Source organism: Hesperophylax consimilis, chromosome 19 (genome assembly GCF_061612785.1).
Source record: "Hesperophylax consimilis isolate HC1 chromosome 19, BYU_Hcon_1.0, whole genome shotgun sequence".
Lineage (NCBI taxonomy): Eukaryota > Metazoa > Arthropoda > Insecta > Trichoptera > Limnephilidae > Hesperophylax > Hesperophylax consimilis.
Window position 1 is genome coordinate 32,885,740 of NC_142854.1, and position 7,247 is coordinate 32,892,986.

A 7,247-nucleotide genomic window follows, 5' to 3' on the forward strand; every position below is an offset into this window, starting at 1 on the left:
GGTTCACTTGAGACTAGTGGTTCACTCTAGACTAGTATAGAAAATGTCTAGTACAGATATGTGTTGCTTTATTTATTTGTGTTTTAATTAGGAAATATAGGCCATTAAAACATTGGAATTTTCACCATTTCAGAGACAACTTTGACATTTTTTTGTGTGCTGGTAATAATTAAAAATCTTGTATTTTCCATGCTATATACTATATTATAGTCTCAACTGAACCACTGGTCTCAAGTGAACCACTAGTCTCAAGTGAACCACTAGTCTCAAGTGAACCACTAGTCTCAAGTGAACCACTAGTCTCAAGTGAACCACTAGTCTCAAGTGAACCACTAGTCTCAAGTGAACCACTAGTTTCAAGTGAACCACTAGTCTCAAGTGAACCACTAGTCTCAAGTGAACCACTAGTCTCAAGTGAACCACTAGTCTCAAGAAATACACTTTTTGATTGGAAAAATAATTATTCAGTTTGGTGGAGTATTTTGACCTCAAATCCATAATTAATAATTATTACATTATTTTTTTCTAACCTTTTGTACTTATACTATATCTTTATAGTAATTCTATATTCAGAACTTTTTTACACATAATACTTATTTAGTATTTATTTTACAATTGAATAAATAAAGTTAAAATAAACATGACTATGTATTAAGTTCCTGTGTGGGAAGTTTCGACCTATTTCTAGACTTGTAATACTGAAAGCAAATGTCTGTAATAATAATCCTGGACCACACAAGCCCTGGACTAAGCATTAGTGCCATTCTGTATGTATGGCATTGAAGTCAAATCTAGGGTGAGAGGAAATTGCCTGGCAGCCATCTTGTATGACTAACTTTTGAAATGATTTGTAAGCAAGGTGGTGCATAAAGAACTAACCATCACGCCGTTTCCGCAGGGGTAGGCAGAGAGGACGGACCGCCAAACAACTTGGTCACACCACACACTCCTTGCCTCATTCACATTCTCTTCTGTTATTCTGACTCTTGACATGGCCCGACTCAAGTATCTGATTCACTTGATCGTGCCATGTCTTCCTCGGGCGTCCCCGACTTCTGCTACCGTTCACATTTGCATCGTTTATTCTCCTTACGCTCCTTCTTCGCTCTACATGCCTAAACCATCTAAAAGTCCCTTTCTTGATCTTACTCATTACGCTTACATCAGCCTCGCACTCTTTGTGGATCTCCACATTTTTCACACGATCATACATGGTTTTACCACATATACGCCTCAGGGATCTCATTTCTACAGCATTCAGTTCCCTTTCATCCTTTCTCTGCCAGTTCCATACATCAGGGTAGGTACCAGCACCCCATTGTGGACTGCTAGCTTGGCTTCTTTGGACAATGTTTAGTTAGCGCCAACTGCGTTCAGTCCTCCATGAATGGAGTTACCTGCATTTCCCCTTGTTTCAATATCTCTGTCAGCCTTCCCATCTCTCTAGAACATACTTCCTAAATACACAAACTCATCCACCTGCTCCAAGTATTCCTCAGCAACAACTATATTGCACACTGTTTCCGTACTCTCTCTTTCAAACACCGTGACTTTAGACTTACTTACATTCATCATTAACTCATTCTTCATACATACTTGGTTCATCCTAGACACGAGAGACTGTAGATCTTCCATCCTGTTAGCAATCAGCACCGCATCATCAGCATACAACAGGCAACATTCTTTCAGATTACTCAAATGAATTGTTGTTAATGCAGTTATAACGGCTTATGAGTTTTGGGGTGTTCGATGAGACAAGGATTGGGATATTATGTCATTAAATTTGTTTAGAAGGTTTTGGCATTTTTCTCACATCTTCCCCCTCATCCCGAGGCTTCAAATAGTTCTCGAGTAGCTCCTTCCAGGGCTTTTAGATATGACCAATGCACCACCTGCCGATGACCTTATAAGCATTTCTATTTCCTGTGAACATACTTACCTGGATACACAAACTCGTCCACTCGTTCCAAATATCTGATCCAAACAGATTTCCACTATCCAAACCTTTGCCCCCAGTAGGGCTACAAGGGGTCACTAGACATTAAAGGACATCATTAGTAATAAAACTACTTTTGTTTCTCATTAAGATATTTGTTTTTATTTAATAAAACTAAAAGGAATATAATCTCATACATCTTAGATCTAGTATTATGTTTTTATTAAAAGCAGAGATGTGCAAAATGGGTACCCAAAACCATTTGAAATGCAAAATGGAAATGGGTCAAAACTTTTCCATTTGAAAATGCAAAATGCAAAATGGTTTTTAGAAAAGCATTTCAAATGCAAAATACCTATTTTCAAAATGCATTGAAAATGCAAAATGGTTTTTCAGGTCAAACAATTAAAATAATTATAGAATTTTTTTCATTTAATAATGGACATCAATGTAGAACAAACATATTACATGACGGTAAATCCAAAAACACCACGACTACAGATTATGAAACAACAAAAAATTTGCACGGGACTAATGTTGCCAACGTAAAAATATAGAAACTGCTATCTAACATTTAATATTACAGCGTCATGGCCCCATGTTCAGTTTTTGAATCAGTGCTTTTTGTAATGGTATCACTTAATTGCCAGGGCTCCTACCAGGGAGCAACTTGACAAATGTAAATTATCTCTCATAGCGAGGTTGAGGACCGACTGACATTTGGGGCTTATGAAAAAAAGATGAGTGGAGATAGTAGGAAGAATGTTACAAAAAAGCATTTAAAATTGAAAATGCATTGAGAAAAGCATTTAAAATGCAAAATGGTTTTTAGAAAAGCATTTAAAATGCAAAATGGAAAATACCCATTTTGCATATTGCATTTCCATTTGAAATGGATTTATTTGAAATAAAGCACATCTCTGATAAAAAGGCATATAATCTTGTACATCTTGAATCAAGTACAAATTTGGTATTAAATGCTTTTGATTGTGTAGAAGAGGAGTGTACTTTATGTTATCTTTAAGGTGGTGGGATCTGTAAGGGATACAAAGTAATAATTTATATAATATTATAATTATTAAGAGGAAACGAAATGAAATTTGAATGATTTATACCTAATTAAAATCGTCAAAATCGAGGTTTAGCATTTCACTGTTTTCTCCTCCAAAACCGATTTTACAATTTTTTTCACAATCTCTATTAGAGAAAATTTTCTATGTCTGTACGTTTGGCTTTTTTTTTAAATATTTTGCCAAATTTGTATACTAAACGTCTTTTGATGGCTTAAGAATGCTTTGTGTGTAGGAGATTGTTTATAATACGTACTTTTATACAGTAGAAAGATATTCAAGTTTATTTGTATTATTGATATTAACACATTCGCTGCCGAGAGCTTTCGTTACATTTAAATGACATATTATGATTGGTCCGCCCATGGGAGTGATTGACACTGAACCGGTTAAAGAGAGGCGAATCAAGGAAATGTTAGAATTATTTATTACACAATATCAAGAGCAGAGGAAATTAAACATTTTTAAGTGGTGTTGTCAAAACCAAGATCTCTATATTTCTCTCTCTCTCTCTCTCTCTGAACTTAAATTATAATTAAAGAAAATAATGACAAAGCGCAGTAAAATCAGAAAAGTTCTGTAATAGAAAGTATTAGACAAAGAAAGGTAACACAATTTTTAAAGTTATTGGCAGTTAACAACATTAATGTGGTTATAGAAGTGGTCTAAAGAATAATATAATTAGAATATGCATTACCAACAGCTGTTAATGGCAGAATTGTGGCCAGACACAAGCTTGTATTATTGGGACTATATATAATACCATTGACTTCAGGGCTGTCCAACTGATTATTTACACTTTTAAATAACCATTCAACATCAATTTATATACTCCTACATTCTATATGTACTGATTATGACAATGAAACAATGGTACTTAATGATGTGCTGACCAATTTTGTATTATATATATATAAAACTCTATTACTAACTATGGTAATAGAGTTATATAATTATATAACTCTATTACAATAATTTAAGCATTTCAAGGAAAAAAATTCTGTCAATATTATTTACGTTTCAATAATATTATTTCCGTTTTAGGGTCATATATGACCGGGAATCAATAGTTTATAAAAGTATTTATATATTGTTTCTATAATGCGGAAATGCTTTTGCATCAGTAGTTCGATATAGGGTGGGGGCACCGGTAAAGGCCCTATTATTACCTTTTATCCAAATTATAATGTTCTTTTTTGTTATATCGGGGATTATTAAAGAATATTAGACTGTTGACTCAGACCTATGACGTTTATTGACACTCTTACACATTATCTCCCAAGCGACCCATCAGGACTGCCAACATAGCAATACATATCATCCTTTCCTCCTTTATTGACACTCTTACACATTATCTCCCAAGCGACCCATCAGGGGGTCAAGCACAGAAAATTCGATAACTTTACAATATCGGATCGACAGACGTAACTTCCGACGAGTTTATATCAATACCCCCTAGCATGTAAAAGCTATCGGTAACTATATCAATATTGATAACGCAATAAATAAGAAATCGATATACGCTGGCAATACTGAAGCAGTTGTCTATGGATCGCTTCTCAAACGTCAAACGTCAAACTTCAACGGTTACCAACGGCTTTACGTATTATCTACAAAAATCAACTTATTATGATGTCGAAGTCAAATGAATCAATGTAAGTTATTTATTTATCTTGTTTATATGGGATTATCAATAAAAATGTGCTTGTAGACATTCAGAATGCTTTATTACAATTTCAGCAAGAAAGTACGGTCGACGGCCAGTCAGATTGATTTTCATCGATCATGAAGACACTTAATATAAGTCCGTAAAACACTTTTAAGCTGATATTATTTTTGTTCTTTTCAGACATGGCGTGATTTAAAGTGTAAGTCGCGGGCAAAAAACGCCGATGCCAAGCGAGCTGCTCTCAGAACTGGAAACACTGTTACCATACCGGTATTAAGTGACATCACTCAAAAAGTGATTAGTATCATTGGCAGAGCCAGTTCTGAGGGCAGTGGAGTTCCAGAAAGCTGCATAGGAGAGGGACCAGAACAACTTGTGCTGGATATTGAGGTCACTAATGTCTTAGAATGTTAATATAATATATATTTGCTGTCAAAATGGAAGTTATCGTTCATCATCAATGCCAATTATTTGTGTTTTATAGTACTCCGATCAGCAGCTCTTCACGCCTCAGCCCAGTGTAGGGATGGAAACTGGGCTGAGAAGTCAACCCAACCCAGCCAAGAAGAGGAAGCTAGCTGCTACGCCAGATGTCGGCTGTCGTATGGCAAAAGCTCAAGAAGCCAGCAACAACATCTTTAAAGAGCTTGTGGCAGTCGCCAACAGATTTACAGATGTTTTTGAGGTATTTCCTACATATTTCTTTTTGAATCACTCCCAAGTAATTTCAAATTAAGTAAAATTTATGAATTGTTATTTATAATTTCAGAGTTCAGTGGCAACCTTTCAAAGTTCAGCGGCGGCCTTCTTATTCTCATTAACTTACTAATTAACCATCACGCCGTTTCCCGCAGGGGTAGGCAGTACCAGTATAAAGGATGTACCGCCAATCAACTCGGTCTTGGCACACACTTCTTGCCTCTTTCACATTCATACATCGTCTCATAAATTAATGTCATCATATACAATGTAAAACGAAAATACGTCGATGTAAAAAAATGGTCTCATCGGTAAATTAATGAATTATTATCTATCGTTTCAGAGGTACACTGCAGCACAAGAAGAAAGGGTTGACATACTCCGACAACAGATATTGAGGTATTACAGTACATATTTCATATTATTATGATGTCACTTGAATGATTGAGTATGTCTCAAGATAGGCACGAGAAACACGATAATTAAAAGTTCATGAAGCGAGGCTAGCAGCCTACAATGGAAAGCTGGTACCTACTCTAATATATATATATATATATATATATATATATAGCAGTGAGGCATGGAACTGGCAGAGGAACGATGAAAGTATAATGAATGAAATCTCTAATAATACACTTTTCTTTCTATTTCTAGACCAACAGATCCAGTACCATCGACTTCCCATAACTATTCATTGCAGTTGGAATCTGAAGACGAGGAAAATTCAATTTAATTTTTATGTGTGCCATTTGTTCCAATATCTCTGTTTTACTTGTTCATTAGAATAAGTTTTATTTTATTTTTATTTTATTTATTAAGTTAAGAAATATACATATTTCGCTTTATTAACAAGTACACATTTTATATAAGTACATTTCAATTTTGTTCACTAATTTTAAAATCAAACGGTTTTCTTAAATATATTAATTCTATTACTGTTTTCAAGCTATCGGGAAGGAGATTGTATACGTGTACACCCTCATAGCCTGTATTTCTTTTGCCACTTTCAGTCTTTGGTGAATTTGAGTATATGTAATTTGTTATGTACTTGTATAGTGTTCAATGACTTGTAATGTTTACATAAATGTTGTATTTGTGTGTATGAAGCCATTTTGGTTTTTGTAGATTTATAGACATATGTTATATTCATACAGTTTTAGTAAAATACTTTTTTTATGTGCTCCCGTCTGGAGCCAGTGAGACCATGGTATCCCCAATCGGGGTATGTTGCGAGGCTGAAGGAGATAGGGAAGAGGAAAATGGGGAATTAAAAAAATACACAGTTTAGCAAAAATAGTAATTATGTAATCACATAAATATGAAATATTATCTTATCATAGTAACAAGATGTTAGAATCTGTCTTAAATGTAGCAGCTAGATTTGAAATTAGACAAAAATATCATTATGTAAGGTAATTAACAATTAGTCTCACAAAATTTGAAATGTGTTTTTGGCGGGTTCAGTGGTCAGTGAGAATCTTCTTCAGCAATGCGGGCACAGGCAGTTCTTCATCCAAACATTAAAAATAGAAATGACACAAAAATTGTATTTGTTTATTGTTGCTTTACTTTCTTTCAAGTTTTTTTTATATTTAATAGTAAATGATTGAAATGTTTAAACTTTGTTTTATTAGATGGGTAAGATGAGTTTATTAATTAGAGAAGTACTTCCGAACGACTTGATCTCTCACTCCGCGGGCTGCTACTACTCTGCTGACATCTTCAGCCTGGTTTAATAGCTCAATCTCTTCTATCACGATATTATCAATAAATTCATCTGTTAATCTGAAATAAAACGATTATTATTTTGAATTGTTGCCTTACTTTCTTTAAATGCATTTCATTTAGTTAAATAAGGAAACTGACTTATAGT

The 7,247-nt window shown here is 34.4% G+C and overlaps 1 long non-coding RNA gene across 2 annotated transcripts; it reads left to right on the plus strand.

The window, feature by feature from the left end:
* Positions 1-4,406: 4,406 nt before the first annotated feature.
* LOC149415169 (uncharacterized) lies at positions 4,407-7,247 on the plus strand. 2 transcript variants are annotated; one of them, XR_016303865.1, is made up of 5 exons: positions 4,407-4,661; positions 4,856-5,065; positions 5,160-5,360; positions 5,718-5,773; positions 6,029-7,247. It is a non-coding gene; the product is annotated as an uncharacterized LOC149415169 (long non-coding RNA). The 2 variants fall into 2 exon arrangements; XR_016303866.1 differs by lacking the exon at positions 4,856-5,065 and having other exon boundaries at positions 4,612-4,661.